Raw genomic sequence first — 24,852 nt, 5'->3', positions numbered from 1 at the left:
TTTAAAAAGCTCACCCAAATGCAGACGGTCGAAAAGGGGGAGGTTCACGTGCCTTCGTTTTGCTTAACTGGAGCCAGGTGACTCATCCTCAACCCACCTGGGATGCGGGGAGAGCGAGGTGCTGCTGCTCTCCCTGCCTGGGAGCAGGTGGGAATGATCAGGGGATGGGGGAGGACGGGCCTGCACTCACTGCCCAGCACCCACGTCTGCTCAAGCAGCTGTTCCATGGTTTTATTTTTAATCAGCCTAGTACCTTCACAAACGTTAATACAGGTGACCATAAAACAGGAGAAGTTAATGAGGGACTATAAACTATCATGACAAGAGAAAGCAGCCTTACTATAAAAGCATAAATGGCCGGGAGTTTTGTTCAAGGTTCACCAGCTTGCCTCTCTGTCTCTCACTTCAACAATGTTTTTGAAGGCTTTAAGTTCAGATGCTACATAGCAGCAGGCAACAAAATGAATGACCCATCTGGGAGGGAATGTGACTGGTCTGGACCTTTCCAATTAATCCAGCACCACTCTTTTTTTTTTCCCCTTTCTTTCTTTTTTTTTTCTTCTTTTTGAAAGCCACGTCCTGATACAAACGCTCTTTTGTGTACAGCAGAATCTATCACTGGCAAACGTTAGATATATTAACTGCTCTTGAGGAAAGCTGACAGCATTAAAATCGCTATCTCTAAAATAACACATCACAGTCTGGCCGTTCCCTCCAAAAAGCAGAAGGACGAGTTCAGCCACGGGCTCTGCTGAATCTCTCAAGAAGAGGAGCAAAAGGAGCCAAACACAGCAGTGATTTTTGGGGTGTTAACCCCTCTCCCCGCGCCCCAACACCGAACACAATGAAATTAAATATCCACCAAACTGTAACATCTCAGTAAAATATCCAGCCTGATGCACTGTTGAGCTTTGGAGGAAAATTAGAGCACTTGCCGCTGACCTGGCGTCCCCTGTCATCTACCTCTGTTATCCTGCTATTGAGCCTTCCTAAAACTGGATTTATTTCACTCCTTTACCAAAACTAACAGCATGTGAATAAATTTTAAATTAGCACCAAAAGAAGTCCTGGGATGGAGAGCTACACAAACATTGCCTTGTTTGCTTTGACATCAAAAGGCGCAGGCTGCTGCCTGAGGCCTCGCTCAGCTACGGCGGGGCTGCTGGGCGCAGGGAGGCCGACAGAAGCCAGGCCTCCCGGCGGCGAACACTTGCCTGTTTTATCATTTGTTTATTGCTTTGCGCTGGGAAAATAACGACAGTACTTCAGAACGCACGTTTCCAAGGCAGCCCCTACCATTAAACCTCTTGCTTTCCCAAAGGGCTTCAGAGGGAAACAATCATTCCTCTTAACTCCCCCTGATTTTATGGCAAGGAACTCAAATTCCTTATTCTGAAAGTGAAAGTTTCCGTGCTCTGCCAGTAGGGTCCAGCCCGGCCTCAAAAGCTCTGTCTGTACAGGCATGCAGACGCACTCATTTGTCCCTACACGTCATTAATGGCCTCTGAATTTCAACTGCCTTCTGGAAGACAGCAGCTTTAGTAATGTCATTTCAGTTTCCCATATTTTTTTTCACAAAGAACTGAACTGAGGCTTTCGAAAGTTAAAACAAACAAGGGAAGGTTTTGCCTTGCCCAGTCCAGAGAGGAGCGGTGGATAACACCTTAATGCGATAGTATGTTATGTATCACCTTAATGTCTACTTTGCATTGGGTCAGTGAACTGCAGACAGACCATCGAGAAGTTGAAAAAAGTCAGGGTGCAGCCCAGATTTCCCTGTCACATGTAACTACACTGCCGCTGAAGAATGATTATATTCCTGTCACAATCTGAGGCAGAAGGAATAAGGGAATAATCTCTACAAAATATCTGTCTGTTAAAACATAAGAGAACTATAACAGTGTTCTTGTCGGTGATCCTAGGCACTCTCAAGATGTGCCTGCTTGAATTTGCTTACGAGTCCATTGCAGTCTTCAGTTCAGCAGACTGTGAAGCTGGAAGATTTCCAGGCTTATTGCCTCAAGGCTACCGGGGACACGTAAGCTCATACGCAGAGCCAGAGAGGAAGGTAATTTCCTTTGTGTGAGGATAACTTAACTTTCAATTCAGCTGTACCCGCACCAAAATCTTCAGTGACATATTTGTGTGAAGACCTAAAAAGGAAAGTTTCATACACACAATTAAAAGCAAACTACTTGTTTTTAATATTTTAATGGAAAGCAATGATTATTTTAAAACTACGCATAGGCAAATTCATTTCTTTACCACCTTAGGTGGAATGTAGCAGCTTTTCGATAGCCTTGCAACAACAGAGTGGTACACAGATTTGGGTTCAGAATGAGAAATAAACATTTACATTAAGTTTAAACATAGAATTCGTTGCTCTCCATTTATTGAATGGTGTCATAGCTACCAAGACACTATGAATACTCCTGCTGTCCGTATGGTGATGAAATCCAAATGTAAATGGAAAGTAGTCATTACACATAATATAGATATTTAATGACATTAATGAGTAGAAAAAGCAGTGCCATGTAAAAAAGGCAAGAGGAAGAATGTGCATTTGAATAATTTAATATTAAACAAGCGTTCAGGAGGTCTTACAGAAGTTAAATCAGGACATGAGTTCTTTTAGCGTCAGTGTTCCCTACCTACAGACTACTACTACTGTTTACTGTCATTATGTTTATCATATATTTACTATGGCGGTGCCCAGAGAGGCGAAAAAAGATCAGTGTCACATTGTTTTGGGATTTGCCTACCCCACCAATTAAGAGATGATTCCTTGCCCACAGTACTTACGATCTACCTAAACACACACCCTGTTGCACACACCGCAAGCATAATAATTACCGTGCCCGTTTCATGAATGGCGAAGTGAAGCCCCGAGTGATTTATACAGGGTCACGCGGGAAGGCTGGGGCAGAGCGAGGCGTGTACCCCAGATCCCTTAGGCCTCGCCCGAAGAATTAATGGAGCTTCCTTGCTCTCTCAAGACAATCCCCTCATGATGAATAAGTATTAAGCGTAGTAATATCTTCTTTTTCTACAGTGTCTTTCACCCAACAGAGCATAGATGCTTTTGCAAATACTTGTTCAGCTTTTTAATGTACTTAAAACATGCAAAATTCCTCTTTTTCACTCAGGTTAAAAAACATTCAAAGGAAAGCGCCCAATGTTAAGCAGGAAAGTCAGTCATTTGGCTTCTAATAAATTATGTCCTGATTTTAAGAATGTATCATCTTATTTTTAAAAAATGCAAACAAAGAGAGTTTGTCAAGTATCACACACAAAAAAGGAAACGAGAAATAAAAATAGGGCCTAGGAATTCCACCTCGAATTCCCAACAAGTCTATCAACAAGTGAGTTTTGGACCACATTTGATTTCTGCATACAGCAGGCAGCTTCTTGACAGTGGGAATTCAGTACGCCATACCGGCTCCCAGTCAGCGCGGAGCAGGCAAACAGGAGGTCGACAAATATGTTATTCATCGTGCTGGAAGGACGTGTAGTGCTTTGTGAAAAACACAGAGAGTGATTCACGTAGGAAGGGTTGCTCAGTCCTCGGGCAGGTTACAGCAGCGCCACGGAGAGTCGGCGCGTCTGAGAACCCAATGGGAGACGTTTCCTGCGCCACGCGATGAACCCCGCTGCAAGGGAACAGGGAAGAAACGCACGGGCTGACCTCCCAGCGGAACACGTTTCCTGACTACTTCCCAGTAGAACAATAGAGCTAAAGAACATAAACTTTTCCAAATCAGCTTTCAACTAGCTGGGGAGACCAAAATAAAATCAGTTAACTTACTCTAAATTAATTGGCATATATTCCTAATGATAAAGAATACTCTGTTCAGATACCTTGGTTTATGACCTGACTGGTAACGATGCTCATAAAATTCAGGAAGTAAGAATCTATCTTAAGATCTGTGCTATGATTTCCATAGACCTAATGAAGTAATTAAACACATGGAGTCCAACACAAATTGAAGGAGAAACTTTTTACCAGAATCAAACATCCCGTGCCTCAGAACAGCCTGCTGCTTTCAACAACCCAGGAGAAAAAAAACAGGAGTGTAAAATCTCCATTGTATAGCAAAAATTCCCATACCAAAAAGAGAAGTCTTGTGCAAAACCCCACATCAAACAAAGCTCCTCATACATAAATGGGAACTGTACAGCACTTCTGAGCATCATGCGTCTTCCATGAGTAGCTGCTGGGCGGAAATATTTGTTTAAGCCTGATTATTCTTTACAAAAAAACCTATTACTAAAATAAAATGTTAACAATGATCCATTGAGCGATTAAGAGTAACTTCAGCTCTGGGTTTCCAAAGATCTCCCATTTCCTTCGCCAAGACAAAATTAAAGCAGTTCCCTGCTATGACCTCTGTAAGCTGACCCATGGGGCTCTCGGTGAACTCAACTTACAGCCTCCGTGAATGTGTTCATTGAAAGTCTTTTACTCGTTCTCTGAGCACAGTTGAGCTCACACTGCTATTTACAGGGGTCACCCAGCCAGCCAGACTAAAACAAACACATTTCCTTTCGGCAGAAGGATCCCGCCATAAGGAATTCCCTCCACCAGACGACACGGGCCCTAGTCCCCGCTCAGCGCAGAGGGGGCCGCGCAGCACGCACCGAACGCACCGTGTGCCGCTACGGCTCAACACGCGGGAGACTTTTTCCAGCAGGAGAATGAGGAAAGGTGTCTGGAGTGCTCAGAGGTGATTCACTTCAGTCTCGTAATACAACTGTTCGGAATTTTTAAATTTACAACAACACACAATGATGGGAATTTTTTCCCAGATTTGTACTAATATTAAGCACAACATTTACCACACGGTAGTGCAATTTTTCTCCTTCTGCTTTTTTTTTACTATCATGATTATTTTTAAAATAGCCTTTTTGTTCAAATGAAATATTCAGAAAAAAACTGTTTTGTCAAAATTTTTTTATTATTTTTTCAGTTGGAAATAAAAGCAGTTTTATATTAGTCCCTACCACTTTCCTAGTATAGTAAAAATGGGAAAATTGGCTTGCTTACTCTGAAAAAATAAACTGAAAGATATTCAAGATCCTGGAAATCTCAGGCTGCAAATTTGAGGGGAAAAAATGAAACATACTACAAAAACATGACAGCATAGGAAAGCTGTTGTTTATTTTATTTAAAAAATAAAATGTCCTTATCTTGGTTTTTTTAACCACCTTTTAAACAGCTCATCTATCTTGCTTTCCAGAAGAAAGCTGGCTCCGTGAGCTGCTTCTCTCCAGTTTCTCACTGTTGTGCAGGTGTGTAAGATTTCCTGTGAGGGATGAGGACTCAATATGTGCTCGATGGGTAACATTAAAAAGATGGCTGGAGGATAGCTGACTGAAAAGTGAGTGTTTTCTAAGACAGCTTTGAAGTGAAACTTGTGGAAGACAGCAAGGCTCCCAGACAGCTTGAAGGTGCACGGCTCCACGCTTCCCAGAGATCAAACCAACCACAGCATCCCAAAGTTTGCACCTTCCAAAATCAGCTCATTTAGTCTTTCTGAAGACATCTGTCCACCCTGACCAGATGCAGTCTCTGTTACTCACGGTAAATAGCAGAGACACGCAACTTGTTTGGTACAGGAATCATAGAACAGAATCACAGAACAGCCCAGGTTGGAAGGGATCTCGAAAGATCATCTGGTCAAACCTTTTCTGGGAAAGGGAGCCTAGATGGTGAACTTTTATGATCAAAGAAGACTTAAACATTGCAACAGGTAAGGCAGAAGACAAACACAAGCGCAAAGACAAAGTCAAAGACAAGTACTGCCAGTCAAGTCTTGCAGAAAGTAGGAGCTAGCCGACTGCTCTGTGCCATTGAGGAAGAAAGTACCAAAATTCAGAAATAAAGAGAGAAGTCTAACGTCTCATGAACAGCTTGCACGTGGAACTGATATTCAGTTATTATTACTAGTTATCGATGTTAATACAAATAGCACATTCACATGCTGCTCCCTACCTATGCAGACATGAACTGGATGCTCATCTTTACTTTCCTATCTGCAAATTTAAATTACAAAAAAGTCATCACCTTTAGGTTAGGAATCTAATTATTGATGTAATAATAAATTATTGTAATAAACTATGTATTCTGCATTAACCTTAATCAAAATATTCATATAACAAAAAAAGATTAACTCCTAAAAGTATTTTTACTTTGTATTTCAGTAGTAAACTTGCTGTTGTGTTGCTGCAGGGAAGAAGCTGATAAATGTCTGGCGTCACTGGCTTCCTATGCCAAATTTATTAGTTATTATTAGCAGAAGTCTCAGATATTTATTGTGTGTTCTAATATATCGGCTTTCCAATGTGGTGTGCTAAAAGGTCAGGAAAAAAAGAACAACCTTTCTGAAAGTTGCTGCAGGGCATCACTATCCTTGCTCACAAGGCAGTCTAGTCTGTTTTAACTCAAGGTTGGGAGAAGAAAAGGGTTTTACAGGTGTCAGAGGAGCCTGGTAACTCACTGTGTGCACAAACAACATTTCCCTAATCTGAGGAATCCAGTTTGCCCCAGGGGAAGCCGACGCTTTTATGCTCACCTCCTGGTGCGTAGCTGGTTCCACAGTGCAATATAACGCATGAGAGTTACACAGCAGCATGACTCAACACTTGGGGTGTTTAATCTCATGATAACATTACATGGAAAGCAGCATCTATGTTGACAAGTGAAATGAAAGATTTTCTTGATTACACATGCTATGTAAAACTTACTTCCTGATTAATTAATAGATTAGACACTTCCAATTCATGTTTAAATGCCTGATAATGATCTTACACTCATATAACAAATCACTGATTTATATACACACAATCCAAACTTCATTTTTCATGTGACAGATTATTTTCTTCCTTTTCTTGCCACATAATTTGCAAACTACACTCCAAATATAGTTGCTTGTTTTACTTGCTTTTTGGCATCAGATTACTCTTCCAAGGAATATTTTGGCAAGTATGTTCTTTAGCCATCTTCCTTATCAGGCTTACATGACAGTATATCACAGAAAACACCATCTATTTTAAAAGAATACCCTGTTAACAAGTTAAAAAATGAAAACATAGCTATTGTTTTTAAAGACCGGTTTACAAAACCAAGTGGAAATCCTGCAATCAATTTTTAAATACCATTGTGAGGGTGGTTTATTTTAATTTACGTTCTTCCTTCTGGCACAATAACACAGTGCTGGTCTGAGAGAAGTCATTGTCCAAGTTCAGCTGATTGCAAAAAGTGAAGACCCTCCTTAAAACAACAGAAATATGAAAAACAACCCAAGAGCAATACCAGGGATGGGATGTTTTGAAGTGTGGAACCTCAGTGAAAACAACTAACATCTCCAGTCCCCAAGCTCTACCAAGTCACGATCCACCCCTGCAAATTCACACCGCTCGGTCCGCACCTCAGTGACCTCCCAAGCCCTCTGCAGAGAACTGGTTGATAATCTGATAAATGACACTCGGACTAAAAATGCTAGCAAACATCTAGCAAGGCACACAGTTATTCCTGCCAAATGATGACGTAATGCTCTTCTACTGCAGTGTCAGTTCAAATAGACTTTTTTCTGCTTATCTTCCTAGTTATTCATACACATCTTCCACTCACAAGAGCAACTAGTCTATATATACCCATCCCACTAATATGCCCATTATATTTTTAGAGGGAAAAAGCTGCAGCAAAAACTCTTCCTGCTGAATCCTTTATTCTTCCAATATACTCTCTTTTACCAGGTTAAGCAGTCTAACTTTCCTTCGAGCACCTGCAAAGGGCTGCCCCATGACAGCTTGTCTGCCTGGTCCTAGAACATCCACGTGGCAGCAGTCTTGGATGATCGGGTTTGCAGGGTCTGCACAATTCATTGGTCAAAATGATATACTAACGCAAGGAAGGCAAAGTTTTCTGATGCCTGTTTGGTGTGTTATTTAAAATAGTTGGGTGTCCTCAAAGCACTCTTCCTAGGAGACACAAATAATAGCTCCTAACTGACAGAGCACACGGTCGCTCATGAACAGCAACGCAGGAATCATTGTGCCATTTCATAGAATCATAGAATCATAGAATCGTTAAGGTTGGAAAAGACCCTTAAGATCATCGAGTCCAACCGTTAACCTATCACTGCCAAGTCCATCTATACCATGTCCTCGAGCACCACATCTCTCCGTTCTTTAAATACCTCCAGGGATGGAGACTCGACCACTTCCCCGGGCAGCCTGTTCCAATGCTTGACCACCCTTTCGGTGAAGAAGTTTTTCCTAATGTCCAACCTAAACCTCCCCTGGTGCAGCTTGAGGCCGTTCCCTCTCGTCCTATCACTCGTTACTGGGGACAAGAGACCGACCCCCACCTCGCTACAGCCTCCTTTCAGGCAGTTGCAGAGAGCCATGAGGGCTCCCCTCAGCCTCCTCTTCTCCAGGCTAAAGAACCCCAGCTCCCCCAGCCGCTCCTCCTAAGACTTGTGCTCCAGACCCTTCACCAACTGCGTTGCCCTCCTCTGGCCACGCTCCAGCACCTCGATGTCCTTCTTGTAGTGAGGGGCCCAACACTGAACACAGTACTCGAGGTGCGGCCTCACCAGTGCCGAGTACAGGGGCACCATCACCTCCCTGGTCCTGCTGGCCACACTATTCTTGATACAGGCCAGGATGCCATTGGCCCTCTTGGCCACCTAGGCACACTGCTGGCTCATGTTCAGGCTGCTGTCAACCAACACCCCCAGGTCCTTTTCAGCCAGGCAGCTCTCCAGCCACTCCTCCCCCAGCCTGTAGCGTTGCCTGGGGCTGTTGTGACCCAAGTGCAGGACTCAGCACTTAGCGTTGTTGAACCTCATACAGTTGGCCCCGGCCCAACGATCCAGCCTGTATTCCTGATCCATTTCCTTATCCTCTGCCCTGAAAAAGGACTTGTTTTTTGACCTCTGTGCTGAACCTCACAACAGGTACTTCTGAAGTAAACACGTAACTCTTTAAAAAGAGAGATAACACCCAAACAGAGCAAAGAACTGCAATACTTGTGATTGTTCATTAGGAGCACTCTACATACAGTCTTTAGCTTTTCATTACAGAGAAGAAAATGCAAACACCTGCTACTACTCAAAACATAAGATTTCAAAACAAATTCCACAAAGAATGGAAAGTTCAACGTGACTTTGATAAACACCACAGCTGAGCCTGCAGCACCTAAGCAACGCACAGGGGTATAGATACCACAGCAGAGAGAGCCCCGTTACGCTGTCCGCCCGGGCGCAGCCTCCCACCCAGCCCCTGCAGGCTGCTGCTTCACAGCTGACACTGCGTAGTCAGTCTTTGCTAATCTCAGCCTAACTCAAAACTCGATTTATCTTTTTCTTTTTAAATCATCCCCAGGACAAGACTAGAATCTCTTTTGAAATGTAAAGGCTCTATAATAAAATTTAGAAACAACATATGGTACAAATATCAAGCGTGAACATCTCTTCCCATCTTGTACGTTTCAAAGCCTGTGCAAACAGCACTTTTCCCTCGTTTTGATCCTGCAGCCAAAATGAGTCATCTGTGAACAATTATGGCTCTGGCAGGGGCCTGACTGTTTGAGAATGAAAGGAAACACTTTATTATTGAAACGAACAGTATGCCAAGCCAAGAGGCGACTGCAGAGAAATGTTAAGAGTCCTTTGTCCTCCTTCAGCCAGCAAAACCGAAAGCAGTGGATGCAGCGCTCTCCTCTCAGACGCTGATCACACCTAATCTCAGTGCGGGCAACGTAAAAGCACAAGGAAGCGTGAGCTGTGGAGATGAGCAAGTACGTATACGGCAGGAAAAGAAACACAGAGCGCCTTGGGGCAGGACGCCTGGCTTGAGAAAGTGTAGGTTATTCCTGGCTGAGCTGTCCCAGAGGAGTTGTGAACATATTAAAGGACCATACAGTCAGAGGCCACGGAGCTGAAATCTGAAACTATTAAAGGACATTTGTTGGGAGTTTGGTACTGGCTGAGTTTAACAGGCTCTTCTGAAAGGGGATGTGCTGGGCTTGGCTTGTGGTTTGGATTTGTGCGGAAAACAGCGTTGATAACCCAGGGACGTTCTGGTCCCTGCTGAGCAGTGCTGACACTGAGTCCAGGCCTTCTCTGCTCCTCACCCACCCCAGCAGCGAGCAGGCTGGGGGCACAAGGCGCTGGGAGGGGACACGGCCGGGACAGCTGCCCCCAGCTGCCCCCAGGGCTGTCCCACACCGTATGGCGTCATGCTCGGCGTGTAAAGCTGGGGAAGGAGGAGGAAGGGGGGACGTTCGGAGCGATGGCGTTTGCCTTCCCAAGTCACCGTTACGCATGATGGAGCCCTGCTTTCCTGGGGATGGCTGAGCACCTGCCTGCCCATGGGAAGGAGGAATGAATCCCTTGGTTTGCTTTGCTTGCGTGTGTGGCTTCTGCCTCACCTATCAAATTGTCTTTATCTCAACCCACGAGTTTTCTCACTTTTACTCTTCTGATTCTCTCCCTGTCACACGGGGGGGAGCGAGCGAGCGAGCGGCTGCGTGGTGCTTAGCTGCCAGCTGGGGTTAAACCACGACAAGGGATGAAGGGAATTTGCCTTGATGAGAAAATATAACAACGTAACAATTTAGTAGGGACACTGATCTTCCTATGTGCAGCCCATTTTCAGCACTGATACTACTATATCTGGTTTTGATGCCTACTGTCAGGAGGGACAGATAAGATCTCTCTGAAATTGTAAGGGAAACCTTCGTGATGCAGGCTGCGCAGTAAGGGGTGGACAGGGCAGGTAACTGCAGGTTATTGGTTTGACGGACTTGGCAAATGATAGAAGCAGGAGATGATTTAAAAATGGAGTATGAACTGCGTATGAGCAAGTAATTTCCAATGCATTCTCATCTTTTCTTCCCTGAGCAGCTTGCAGAGGGAGGAGGAACAATATGGTAATCATCACCCAGAGCCTATAGACTGTTTAAAGACTGTTAGGGCTGACAGGATGACAAGGGAGAGCAGTGTACACAGAACCGCTAACGGAAGGTGTAGGGCAGATCGGGGAGGAATCTGGGAAGAGCACATTTTGCATTCTGAAATTTGGTTCCAAGCCCCAATAAAAGAGATGTTTGAGGAAGATCTTGAGACTAATATTCTGATAGCAGGACCTCTCAGGTCAGGACATGAGCTGAAAAACACCCCTTACTGTTTGTGTAACTCTGAGCTTTGAAAACCTCTGGAGCAGATTATACCACCAGTACCACAGCTTGGGCAGCACCGATCCCCAAAACTAAGTAGTCCGGCAGGCCGGGTGCCTGGGCTGAGCTAGTGTGCTTTATACCGTGTTGAGAAAGCTCTTGAGCATGCAGGCTCACCAGCATTAGGGGATTCTTGCTGGGCAAGGCTAAAATGCAAAACCCCTATGATCCTAAGAGGGGAAGAGAACATCTACAGACTTTGTATTTGTCTTGGCAGTTGAGAGTCAGCTAGTAATCAGCCTTGGAAAAGACCAGATTCTCCTTTCTTCGGAGAGTCTCACACAGATCAGGAACCCCACGCGGACTGTACTAGGCTAAACGCAGACTGCGGACTCCAGAACTCCTTGAATTGAAGGGATTGTGGAGGGTCCTCTTTAGCTCCTTACACAAAGGCACTTTTGCCCCTAACAGAACTCGTCAGGGTCAGAGGTACAGATTCCCTCCAGATCTACATCTAAACAGGACGGTCTGGCAAACACTGACAAATCTGAAGTGGTAAAATACTTAGCAGCAATGCTGAAAACAGACATCAGGAATAGGAATTTCCCAAAATGCTCATTCTTTGCAATTCCGTGAAGTAGCCTATGGTTACCTTTACCCAGTATGTGGCAATACTACACGGAAGGCATCTTGTTACAGTCAGAGCCTGGAATCTAATCTTGGCAGCAACTGGAGTGCTCTTTTGTTTAGGTCATGTCACTCATAGGCTTCATACCATAACAGGCATAGCTGTGTATAAATCAACATAATACGGGGTATTGTGAAGCTTTTGCCAACGGTGCCTATGCTTTACTTTGCATACATTAAGCGTACACCTCTGTTCAATTTGTCTCAACTTTTCTGAGCGTTCCTAAGTAACATATAAGCCCTCGGAGTCCATCAATACTTTGACTACTCCAACAGAAATTAGTGAGTTTCAAATTAAGCCATATAAAACAAAGACAACTTAAACAGTCTCAGCCTGCATTGAGCACACAGGAAAAACATTTGTTGAATACACTGAGCACACAAGAACCTGGAAGAAGTGAGGAAGCCTTTTCAGCTGAAAATGCCAGCAACAGAGTGCCATGTCAGCACTTTTAACTCTAATGGAATACTGTCATGTTCTGAAGATAGACCTGCATTTAAATACAGCTTAGAGGGAAGTTTTCTTTACCACACCAGATTCTTTCATAACTTAAGGCAACACCCCGAGAAGTGTCTATCGTACGATCTTTAATCTGGTCAAAGCTGTCTTTCCAGGTAAATTCCTTCATTACTACCGTGCCTCTAACCCAGCAAGCGCACATTCATGTTTTCCTCCAAGAAGCTCTCCGCGGTGTCTGTCTCCCCATCGGAAGCCCCTGGTGCAGGCAAGGGAAGGCAGCGGCCTGGCTGCCCCGGGGCTGGGGCAGAGCCGGGGCCGGGGCCGGGACAGGGACCGAGGCCGGGGCCGGGACCGGGGCAAGGCAGGGAGCAGGGCAAAGCTGGGGCCGGGTACGGGTGCGGGGCTGGGGCCGGGTGCGGGGCAGGGAGCAGGGCAGAGCCGGGGCCGGGTACGGGTGCGGGGCTGGGGCCAGATGCGGCGCTGGGGCCGGGTGCGGGGCAGGGAGCAGGGCAGAGCCGGGTGCGGGGCTGGGTGCGGGGCTGGGGCCGGGTGCGGGGCCGGGTGCGGGGCAGGGAGCAGGGCAGAGCCGGGGCCGGGTGCGGGGCCGGGTGCGGGGCAGGGAGCGGGGCAGGGAGCAGGGCAGGGAGCGGGGCAGGGAGCAGGGCAGAGCCGGGGCCGGGTGCGGGGCCGGGTGCGGGGCAGGGAGCGGGGCAGAGCCGGGGCCGGGTGCGGGGCCGGGTGCGGGGCAGGGAGCGGGGCAGGGAGCAGGGCAGAGCCGGGGCCGGGTGCGGGGCCGGGTGCGGGGCAGGGAGCAGGGCAGAGCCGGGGCCGGGTGCGGGGCAGGGAGCAGGGCAGAGCCGGGTGCGGGGCTGGGTGCGGGGCTGGGGCCGGGTGCGGGGCCGGGTGCGGGGCAGGGAGCAGGGCAGAGCCGGGGCCGGGTGCGGGGCCGGGTGCGGGGCAGGGAGCGGGGCAGGGAGCAGGGCAGAGCCGGGGCCGGGTGCGGGGCCGGGTGCGGGGCAGGGAGCGGGGCAGGGAGCAGGGCAGAGCCGGGGCCGGGTGCGGGGCCGGGTGCGGGGCAGGGAGCGGGGCAGAGCCGGGGCCGGGTGCGGGGCCGGGTGCGGGGCAGGGAGCGGGGCAGGGAGCAGGGCAGAGCCGGGGCCGGGTGCGGGGCCGGGTGCGGGGCAGGGAGCAGGGCAGAGCCGGGGCCGGGTGCGGGGCAGGGAGCAGGGCAGAGCCGGGGCCGGGTGCGGGGCCGGGTGCGGGGCAGGGAGCAGGGCAGAGCCGGGGCCGGGTGCGGGGCCGGGGCGCTCGGCACGGCTCTGCTGCCCCCCGCAGGAGGACGGCGCCGGCTCCGCCGCAGTCGCCGCTCGCCCCGTGCTCTCCCGCCTCGGGACACGTGGTTTTTACCCGGGAAAAACCCGCCCTTGCCATGGAAATCAGCCCCCAGAGCTCACATTCACCAAACGCGTATGTGGTTATGTTTCCTCCCAAGATCTGTTTTCCTCTTTAAAAATCCTTTTTGCGGAGCTTAGAGAACATTTTTTTCTCTCCCCTTCCCGCCCCCCCGAAACCAGGAACCGAAACACCATGGCCAGGCCTCTGATACTTGTTATTTTAGCTGAATAAACTTTGCCTTTGGCATTAAAAATAACCTAGGAAAATAAATACAAGGTCATACTCTGCAATTGCTGTGCACAGTCATTTTCATGCACAGATGCTATAGAACATTAAAAAAAATTACATTCATTACTTGGTTGGAAACCCCAGTGAAGTATCCAAGTGAGTGAGTAACTCCAGGCTTCAACACTGCCAACTTAAAAAAAAAAAAAACCACAAACTCTTCTGATTTGGAATAATATTTAAACGAGACATACGCAAGGCAAAGGAACAGTCCAGGTGAGACAGCTGCGGCACGGTTCAGCAGTGAAGTCAGTGGCAAAACAGCGGATTTAAATACGCGTCGGCCTTGCTGCGACTGCTGTTAGGGATGAACCGCGAGACGGGCAGGTTCGTAACTCACGGTGCTGCATCTGGGTGAGACTGTCCAGACTTCACGTCCAAAGAGGTAAAGCTGTTTTTTTGGCTTGCACTGCATTTTCTATTTTGTTCATGGAAAAGGAGTCAATTCTGTAAGATGCTGAGCAGTCTGAGGGCAAATTAGCCAAACTCTTACACGTGTGCTTCATTTCAAGAATATGACTAAATGAAATCTCAACACTACAGGTTTCATTACTTCCATCTGTAACAGCACACAGTCCTAGGTACTCTCAAAATCTTTCACCCGAATCAGTTCCTGGCCATAACAGCGGTCCCACAGCACTGCCTGGTAACTTTCCCAGCTTTCCCAAGCGGCTTTTTTCCACGGCATGCTAAAAAGCATATGTGGATTTAATAATTGCTAATCCAATGACTATATTACTTCACTGCATACAACTCACTTAAACGTGCCAGCAACAAACAATCCCCGAGTCCTAGACAGAACTGAATGTCTGCAACACCTCTGCTTTCAGAAATACATGGGATGCAACGAAGAACCCAGCATGAAGCATGTCCTGTGCCCAAGGTAGAGCCTGGACAAGGAGCAGTGTGTGACTCCGAGATGAGAGCAGAGGACCAGAGATCCGAGTTACGGTGCCCCAGTCTTGTCTGCGCCACAGCAGCGCTTGGAGCCGACTTCAGGGCATCTGTTTTCCCTGCTAAAGAGGGATCAGAGAAGCATTCAAGCTCACCAAGAATGAAGAAGGACTTGCTCAGTGTTTTGCAACCATTAGATGAAACAGCTTCCACTCTCGAAGTTACCTCCCACCCAAACCCATGGTGACCTTATGGCCATTCCCAGACAATTTTCCCCTTCTTCCGTGGAAGGGGCACCAAGCTGAATCGCAGTGAGCGGGGGTTTTGGCATAGCCTGCCTTGTCTCAAGCAACGTTGTCGCTCGCTCGCCCCTGCGAAGCACGGTGACCCACAGCCCCAGCTTCGCTCTCTGAGTGCACAGAGCACTTGCCCAACGTGGCGAAGATGACTGAGAAAATCTCACCAAGTTAACAGGAGAAAAGAAGGTGGTGGAAGCTGCTGGCTATCTGCCAAGTCTCTCCACTCTGCTTTTTCATTTTTAGTTTCTGCTCTTTGCTGGAAAGTTTCTACTTATGCTCTGGTTTCCATGGCAACTGCATTTCTTGCCTTTCTTCTCTAGCATTAAATTTTTTATTTGATTTCCCTTCTTCCCCAGACATGACTTTCTTTTCCTTTTGAAAAAAGAATTAAGTGTTGTCTTCTCTTTGGTTGGTGATATTTTAAAGGAGGTGAGAGAGACTTTGCTCTCAATCTGATGGAGAATCTGTATATAATAGCGGCAGAGAGGTAATCTTCCAAGCACGAATGTCAGGGGATTCCCTTGCAGAACACCCATTTACCATAACTTTCTTACATGTAACAAGGTTACGACATGTAAGAGTTCCAGATACTGTGGAACCCAACATTTTTTAAAAATTGGCCGGCTGTTTTTATGAGACCCGAGCTGGCCATTTTTTCTCCAACTAAACATTCTATTTTTTTTAAAGCATTACTTGTGATTCCTGAGCAATCTCAGGAGAATACATAATAGTTTACTAACTGTAACTGCACTAGGAATGTGTTCTTCAGTTCCAAACGCTAAGAGCATTCAAATATTTTCACTGCCAATCTTCTCACTCGACCGGGAGTGGTATTAGGGCGGTGGGACACTAAAGGGAGCCTTCCCCTCTTAGCGGCTCATCGTCTGAAGGCAGTGCCCTGCACACCCTCACGCAAAGCACCCAGAGACAAAACCCTCAGAACTCGTGGAGCCTCAGCTAATTAATTTGTCTTGCCCTTGCCATATTGGGACTGAATTAATCTGACGACCTGAATTAACTTGAGAATGAAAAAATTCATGAGAATAGCAAACCTGGATTAGATCTAGTCATTTGGTTTTTCTGAGCTTTAGGTTCATCATAAACAGAAATAGTTTACACACTGCAAGGAACTAAAATAATACAGGTTGTCATCCCATTTTACTATGAAAGATTCTCTCCACATCTAAATTCTCCAGCACGTTCAGGCCATGAACTGACCCTCCTGTACAGTTGTAGATTACAAGGTTTTTAGTCTTATCTCTGCCTGGTGGGATTTCACAGTAAATTCTTTCAGGACAGAATAATTAGAAGAAGCAAAACCATAGCATTTGGCTCACATGGCAACACAAACAAATCTGTCCATGGGTGCTATCTTGTTTGCAGCACATGTGCACAGATTTACATGTAGGATTGAGGCTTAGTGCTCTGTTTGCTTAGATTTTTCATTATTCAGTACCCCAAGCATAAGGTAAATTGTATCAAGACTGAAATTGGAACAACTTCAAGAGTGAGCTGACCTTACGATCATCCTAAATCATTTTATTAACCCATTTTGCACGTTTTAGATTCTTACTACTCAGAAGAAATAAGGGAAATGGGTAAGAAGTGAGGAGTCCAGTCTTCCATACTTGGTTCATGCTTCCCTCCTCTTCTTGAATTCCCTCCTCCAATGAATATCTAGGCCAGGAATTCACAGGATCTCATAAAAATGTGGCAATGTTCAGTGTGTTTGGCAGCCAAGCTATTTTAATTGTCAGATATTAAATATATCTGCCAAGATCCGTGTTGTAAAATCCCATTACAACATACACTGTGCATAAACTCCCCATCGATTGCCTGCACTGCAGGCCAGATCCCCCAGTTCAAGTCAAAGTCAGGAGAAAAGTTTTACATAGCTAAGTATGGCCTCCCCGTTTTCTCCCCTCTGAGCTGACAGGATTAGGGATTCAAAGAACTGCTTTAGGCGTAGCCCCCTAAATCGCCGCCATAATGTGTCTTTTATGTGGCTACGGACAGGCTTCATGTCTCCACTGCTTCAATTCCCAGAACAGGGATTGATTTAGACAGCCAGCAGCTTACTCTGCTGCTGTGCTGAGGCGAGAACATCCAGGCAGCCCCTTGCTCATCTTCGCTTGATTTAATGATTTGCTGGCCAGACTACAGAGCGTCTCAGTAATTCATACACCAGCGTGGCATGATTTGTTGGTTGCTGTTCCTCATCTGTAATTGCAATGAGAAATGCTCATCAATCATTACAGCTTTCTAATATAATGTTTTGAGATACAGCAATGAAGAGGCTTCAACCTGGCATATCTTTTTGAAAACATTCTAATCTTGCAAATAAAGATCTGAAAGCTATCCAAATGACAAGCCTTAGAAAGGCGGAGAGCGATGCGCTGCATGCACTCCCTGACCCGGAGGTGCATAACCACTCCTGCAATGAGAAGAACGAGTATTCCTCCACTTAGCACAGGGCAAGAAGAGGATAAACATAACATTTGCTAATCTTCATTGCTGCAGGCATTAACACCAAACTCTCAAGTCACGGAATCAAAATATTTTTGTTGATGTTGCTGGTCTGATTAATTTGTTGGTATCCGAGGGCGCTCCATTCACCCTACCGCACTTCCCCATTAAATACAATCTTTCTCTGCAAAGTCTTCTGCATTAACTCTGGTCTTTTCTGTATCTATGCACACAGACATACACCCACAGACACCAGTGCCCGTACAGGTAACTGAATATACAAGCTCTGATGGCATTTCAGTGGTAGAAGGTACCATTATAAACCAGAGTATCATTTGCATAGTATATAATCATACTCCTTTATTACTTTTCTTACTATATTAAAGTAAAGCATACATCCTATCCAGCAAAGAAGCTTTCTAAGGACGAAAGTGCTAACTTCAGTGGCTGTAATTCCTGTTTTCGTCTTAAATGATCCAGAACTATAGTGTGACAAGAAAATGTCCTTTTCACAATCTCTATATCTAAGCTACTTGATCACCATCACAAATGTGTCCTCACCTCTGTGAAGCGCAACCTGAAAATCACCATCAGTTGGTCCCCAGCGGGACAACAGAATCCCTGGAGGTAAGAAGCAAGACTGAAAGGGGATTCCTCGGTAACTGCACTCGCTATCTCTACAATCCTGATCGCCCTCGTTATTGCCTCAGCTAAATTTAAAAACTTTTTTCTAACTAACTGCACTGTTAGCATCACACCTTCCCAATAACGTCCATATTTGAATTGCTCTCATTAATTTCCTGGAGTCTAATAGAACACAATCTTAACACAATTTATTGAGACGATTAAAATTCAGAAAACAAGCTTCTCCGTGCTCCATAAAGCGCAGCAAATTTATTTGCTGCAGTCAGTAAAACTCTGCCGCCTAAAGCTGTGCAGTAACTCAGTAGAGCTTGAGCAGTAACTGCCGGACCCTTAAAGCTGCGCATTTCAGATAATCAATTAGGGCTGTGTTTGCACCCTTGGGGGCCTGCTGCGGACACACCACAGGGTCAAGCGGCTTCTACACCTGTAGAAGCAGAAAAAAAGATTCAGAAAATAAAAGCTTAGCAATAGTTTGGAGAGTTTATGGTTAGTCTGTTTTGTTCAGCTGGTAGCACCACCGGGCTCTACTGAAGACTGCTTGCCAGCAGCGGCTTGCTGAAGTCAACACTGTAGCCCCCAACGTTCTTGTAGAGAAATCAAGGAAAACTGTAGCTTCTAAGGTTCACCAAGGAACAGCTGACTAACAGGGCAGCAATGTATTGAACAAACACAAAATACACAATGGAGAAGATGTGGGTTTTCAAATGAGACAATGGGATAAAGTGACAGGAGCACTGGTCTGTCCCTCCCAGTGCTCTGCGGCACCGTGCAAGTGATTCAGGTGCCTGGGAGAGCTCCTGGAAAGCAACGCTGGCAAGCTCGGCGTAGCTCTTAGGTTCGCTCTACCTGGAATTCAGTGGTATCGGGGTTCCGAGATGACAGACACAAAAATGCAGTGCATACTGGAAAATGTTTCTGTCTGAACAATGGGCCAGCAGCATCTTTTGCTACAATTTCTTGAATGCAACTTCAGGAAGGTACATTAAGGAATATGCAGGTTACACAGCTGTCATTTCTACCAATTCTACCAATTATTCTACCAATAATTGTGACCAATTTTAAAGCTGTACATTTATATAATCTAGTATCTTAAGTTTCCTTAACCAAAGCCAAAATAGAATGGATTCTTCATCCACCAAATTGAAAAAAACCCAGCTGGAATCATTACAAATCTGTAAAAAGGCTGCAAGCATTTGGGTACACCACACTCAAGCCCTAATGCATATATTTATTCAATAAAATCACTTTATTCAAAACAGATCACCAAAAAACCAGCTTGCATTTAGACTGCCTCAAAGAAGAGATGTCACACCAGAGGCATTTCCAGTTACTTATAAAACAATCAGTTGTTTAAAGTTATCTGTCTTTGAGAGGTAGTTATTAAGTGAATTTAGAATATAATTGGTCTGAATACCAATAAACTTGTATTATACACTGAGTAAGCACTACAGGCAGGTGATAAATTGCAAAAGTAATGCTACATCAGAGTTTAACTTTCTGCTGAGTCACCCTTTACTGCTCCGGCATTGTACAAAATAGCACCTGCTTTCATTACTAATAAAACACAGAATTAATTACTCAAAATAAAAGAGGCCTTGAAAATCTGCCCAGACAGTGCACCATGCTGGCTTTTGGCTTTTTTCCCCCTTTTTTTCACCTATAAGGGAACCTCAAGCCCATTGCTAGTTATTTCTTTAAAGTCAGCTGCACCACACGTGGGTTTCCTCCAGGTCTCTCCTATTCCAGAGCGGGTGTTGATGCCCTGCAGACTGCGGCAAACACTCTAGTCACGATACTCCTATCGAAATACCTAAACTGATGGCCAACAGCACTATAGATTTAATTTCTCTGACTGGATTATGATGAAGAATAGTTCAGTTTTGGAGATTCAGTCAAGCAACAGAAATATTTTGGACTGGGATCCAAATCTTTCAAACGTGTAGTGCTGTACCGGAATTCTCCAGGGACTTCCAGGCAATTCTGCTCCAGCTCAGACAAGAAGAATCCTAGGCTTGTTATTATTAACAGCTGGAAATCTTTATTTCCCTGCTCTATAGTAAGAAGGATTCCAGCTTCTCCCTGAATCTCATCTGTATAGAACATGCAAGTTTTTGCACAGAGGATAGCTATGCATGTTTTCATCTCGGCAATTCTCCAGAAATTTGCTTCAAGGCATAAAGAAATCCCACCAAGTTTCTAGGGAATTTTAGATCATGCCACATTTTTGGTGCTCCCCTGACAAGCGGAGGCAGGGCTCTGACAGCAGGTTACCTGCATTCTCCTCCCCTTTCAAAATAACCTTCTCATGAGCGGCACTAGGAAGAAGCCACAGAACTTCTTTAGAGAAGTACAAACACAACCGACAAGGTTCCCACCAATTCACAACCAGAGTATTTAAAACCTCCTAGGCAAATGTCCAGCCCTTTTGACAGCACTGCTTTCATGTAGAAGGAAAACATGGGAGAAGGAGGCAAATCCAACAAGGACGAGAACCATTCAGCAGCCAAACAGCTGCACGCCGCGACCACGGCCTTCTCAGCAGGATTCCTTTTCCAGCCTGGCCGCTGGCAGCGCTGGGACCGCGCTGCCCTGGACTTCGTGACGGGCCGGAGCACAAGACTGGGAGCCTTGAGACCTTGCCTGTACCTTTGACAAATATGCTCTATGGCCATGGGCAACGCCATTAATCTTGCTGACCTTTAGTTACCGCTTGTCGGCTAGGAGAATAACTCTTTTTCACTTTTAGAGTGCCTTGCCAACTGTGAATGAAAACAATTATGGAAAGAAAAGGGTTTGGATGTTTTTTCTAATTGTCAGAGACAGTCTGAGAGGTGCTTTATCTACCTACCAGTATTCTGCTGCAGTACCTCACTATGTAAGAGCATATTTGGTCTGCCGAGCTACTGTAAAGTCAGTTTTCTGGTTCTCTGAGGCAAAGTGTGACAGATAGTGAAGGCAGGATTTAGAGCGTGGGTTGAACAATCTCATGTGAAAAGATTCCGATTGCAGAGGTAAAGTATTAGCTAAATTTTATAATCATGGAGTTAATTTTTTTGCTAAGAAAAGCAAAGCCAAGATGAGGACTGGCTCCAAAGATTACACAGTGTGTGGTCTTCGCATTTGAAGAGCTCTGCACGGCACTCACTCATGTTACATATATTACTTTAACAAAGTCAGATTCAGAATAATATTTATAAAGCTAAGATCTGCAGACCTTTTTGCAATCACCTGGGTACAATAACCTCATTCACAAGAACTTAGGTATAAATTATGCTAATCAGTGAAACATTCAGCAGATGAAGAGGGGTTTATTGTGTGATTTTAAATGGATTCCCTATGAAGAAAAAAAATGGGGAGATACAAAATTAGTTTCAGTGAACATTCCTTTTAAAATCTAACTTATCTGTTGTTGCATGTCAGTAATATAAAGGTTAAAGCAGTATGATCAGGAAATTTAAAACATGTCATTTGTATTGTGGGACACCTTTCACCCCTCCACAATGATTAAATATAATGCTGAAAGACTTGGCTGTAACAGATGTCATCTTAAGCACCAGTCCTGACCATGCAGATGAAGCCTAAATGAAGTGGCCATAATTTTGCTCTCAAGATGACAGCCCTCTCTCTGAATCAGTCCCTCTGCCTATTACATTTTACCATTACTCTATCTTAAAAATAAACCTTCTTTTGTTTTGTGGGTTTTATAAAATAAAAAGTTAAATAACACAATGAGATACAGATTTCACTTTATGTCCTTTGGGGTGTAATTTTGAAAAATATTTAGCTTTAGCCTACCTCTAATGTACATTTCAATCAGTGGCAAATTCCTGTGCATTATTCACGTCAGACAGTACCTGCTGAGCACTTGGTACTCCTAGGAAGCAATAGGGAGTAGAAGTATAAAACATCATTATCTGTTAAGTTTGTGGTTCTTTCTATAACACCTGGTATGTAAAAGCAGAACATCTAACTCTCATGAATGAAGACCTTGCACATCAGGTGCGTTACCCTGTTTTACAGAGAGCTGTCAGATGTTTAACTTCAGAAGCTCTGTTTCCACCTGTCCAACAACATGGGACCTTCTCTGACCGCGGCTTGCACTCCTAAGTAGCCAAAAGAAGTGAGGAGAGCACAGCAAGGGGGGTGGCTGGCTGTGAGGTGATTTCCCGTATTTCAATTCAATTTCTGTCCTAAAGTACAAGGGAAGCACAAGAAGGGTAATATTCCACGTTTTTAAACAAATCGCAGGATTTGAAGGTGAAGCACAGGAAATCCCGTATTAGGTGCGACATCTGGCAACTTTTATTTACGGATGGATGATGAGAAGTAAGGAGGAGTAAATGACTTCTCTAAAGCCCCAGAACAAAACACCGTATAGACAGGATTAGGCTGTAGGACACAGACTACCCTGTTACCTATGCGACTGCTTCTCTCCATCTGTCTTTGCACAGGCTTCCCTTTTCTAGAATCAAAGCAAAAGCATCACAGGCTTACAGAAATGCTGACCGACTATATTACCGAGCAGTGGTTCTCCACCTTTTTTGCCCAGGTTTCTCTTTAACCAAGGAAGCTTTTTTCACTCTTCCCTACAGTTCAGAGGGTGCTCCACACTGTCTTCACTGCTCGTAGCACTTCACCAGGTGTATACAGCAGGTGCACACTCACGACCTACTTGTAGGCTCTTCACTTGACTTTGTTCAGGTGATGTCAAGTTCAGATTCCATGAAATGAAAATCTTCCAAACAGAGGTTATAACACTAAGTGTCCAGACTTGTGTATGACTCAAACGTTTTGTAGCCCACCCCTGATACCTTTAACACAGCCCTAAGGGCTTTAAACCATTAAGGAATCTACTTGTGTGTCAATTCTTTCTGGTTTCCATGAGATTATTTGCACAGACATTACACAGCGATGATACTTGGCACACAAAACTCCATTAACAGGAGCGATGAGCTGTCTAAAATTAACTATGTATTTGTTTTCTCTTCAGTTTCTATAGAACATGAGGAGTGATGCAGATGGTTGACAGCAGTGAGATTATAGTGATAGCTGTAAAATTTGACGACTGTTATCAAAAGCATCGTATGGCTTACGATAGCAAGTAGCAATAAAAAAAAAAAAAAGAAAAAAGATTTCCAAGCTTACCCTGGACAGGACAGTTTGCAAAACAATTTTGTCATCACACTTCACAGATTACCAGTAGTAAAAGTACGTTTCAAGCCAAACTTGATTTTAACATGAAGCACTGATGCCCACTTACCATTAGAAATAAATATCTTAAAGGAATATATCTTAGGGCACTCCCTGCGCACTAGGGAGTAGTAACAGCAAGGGGGTTTAAAGCTAGTTTCATACTGAAGGATTCAATTAAATAAGAGGATCGCTACTTCAAACCTTAACAGATGCTGGTTATCTGAAGCAATTACAGGAATAAATCTGTGAATGAAATAAATGTGCTGTGTCTCAATCAATGACAAAGGGAGATTTAATTTTGGGGGTGGGAGTTTTACTGCTCAGGAAAGCAAGGCAGTGATCAACTGCGTTTATCTGAGACAAATGCTACGCAACTTGCTCCAGTATCTCTGGAGTAACTTACTCCAGATAGATCGCTGTTTCACCCTGGCCAGAAAAATGTTATACTGCATATTGTACTGAGGAAGATGCTTAACGAAGTAAGCTGAATTCACTAACTTTCTACCACTTTCAACCACAATAAGGCTTTGTTCCACCTCTATAGATGAAATATTAATTCGAACTGGAAGAGAATGATATCAACAGTCTTCTATTGCAGACCTCCCTGTTCAAACTCTTCTCTTCTTTTGAGAATTACCTCTGTTCTCTACCAAGCTGGCAAAGCTCTCGTATTCCCGTTTCCCCCTCCCTCTTCTGAATTGCCACTCCTGGAACTCCAGACTTTTCAAAGCTACAATGATTTATTGAAGCCAGTTCTATTTAGTAAGAACTCTGGCAAGCAGAAGCTATACTAAATGCACCAGACAATTCACAGAACAAGATAAAATCTCTCAAGAAAATTTTCAAGCAGTAAAAGAAGAAACCACCAGTGAAGGTTTGACAGCTTTCAATGCTCCCTGAAACACGGGAAGATCAGAAACAGAAAAAATAGTATCTTTTATCTTAAGGTGTGTGTCTACCCATTCACTACCTGAAAATCAGGTATTAATTCTTTAGAAATCAGGACAGAGGAAAGCACCGTTCCTTGGCTAGGCCTCCAGAGAATATATCCAAAGCATCTGTAAGAGATGGACACTTAACCCTTAAACAGTAGAGAGTTTTCAAAATATCCATATGTTAATTCTCCTGGGATACAAGTTTTTTACAGTAAGAGGAAGTTAATTATAATCGAATGGGGAATATATTACTCTGTGTTGGTTTTTGATTTATATTTAATCTCGATCCTACACCAAAATATGTACATATATAATTAGCTTAAAATATTTAAGAACATTTCTTGCTATGGGATCCATTTGCAAGGAACATGATACTGAGTGCCAAGACTGAACTGAACTGATTTACTGACA

General features: G+C 44.8%; 1 protein-coding gene across 2 annotated transcripts in view; it reads right to left on the bottom strand.

The window, feature by feature from the left end:
- The window catches only part of DAB2IP (DAB2 interacting protein), a 212,866-nt gene that overhangs the window by 169,272 nt on the left and 18,742 nt on the right, over nt 1-24,852 (bottom strand). The window lies entirely within an intron of this gene.

This window comes from Nipponia nippon, unplaced genomic scaffold, assembly GCF_047370975.1.
Source record: "Nipponia nippon isolate SJK-2023a ecotype South Korea unplaced genomic scaffold, ASM4737097v1 scaffold_16, whole genome shotgun sequence".
Classification (NCBI taxonomy): Eukaryota; Metazoa; Chordata; class Aves; order Pelecaniformes; family Threskiornithidae; genus Nipponia; species Nipponia nippon.
Note: the sequence above shows the minus strand (reverse complement) of the source record. Positions and strands in the feature narration are given on the sequence as shown.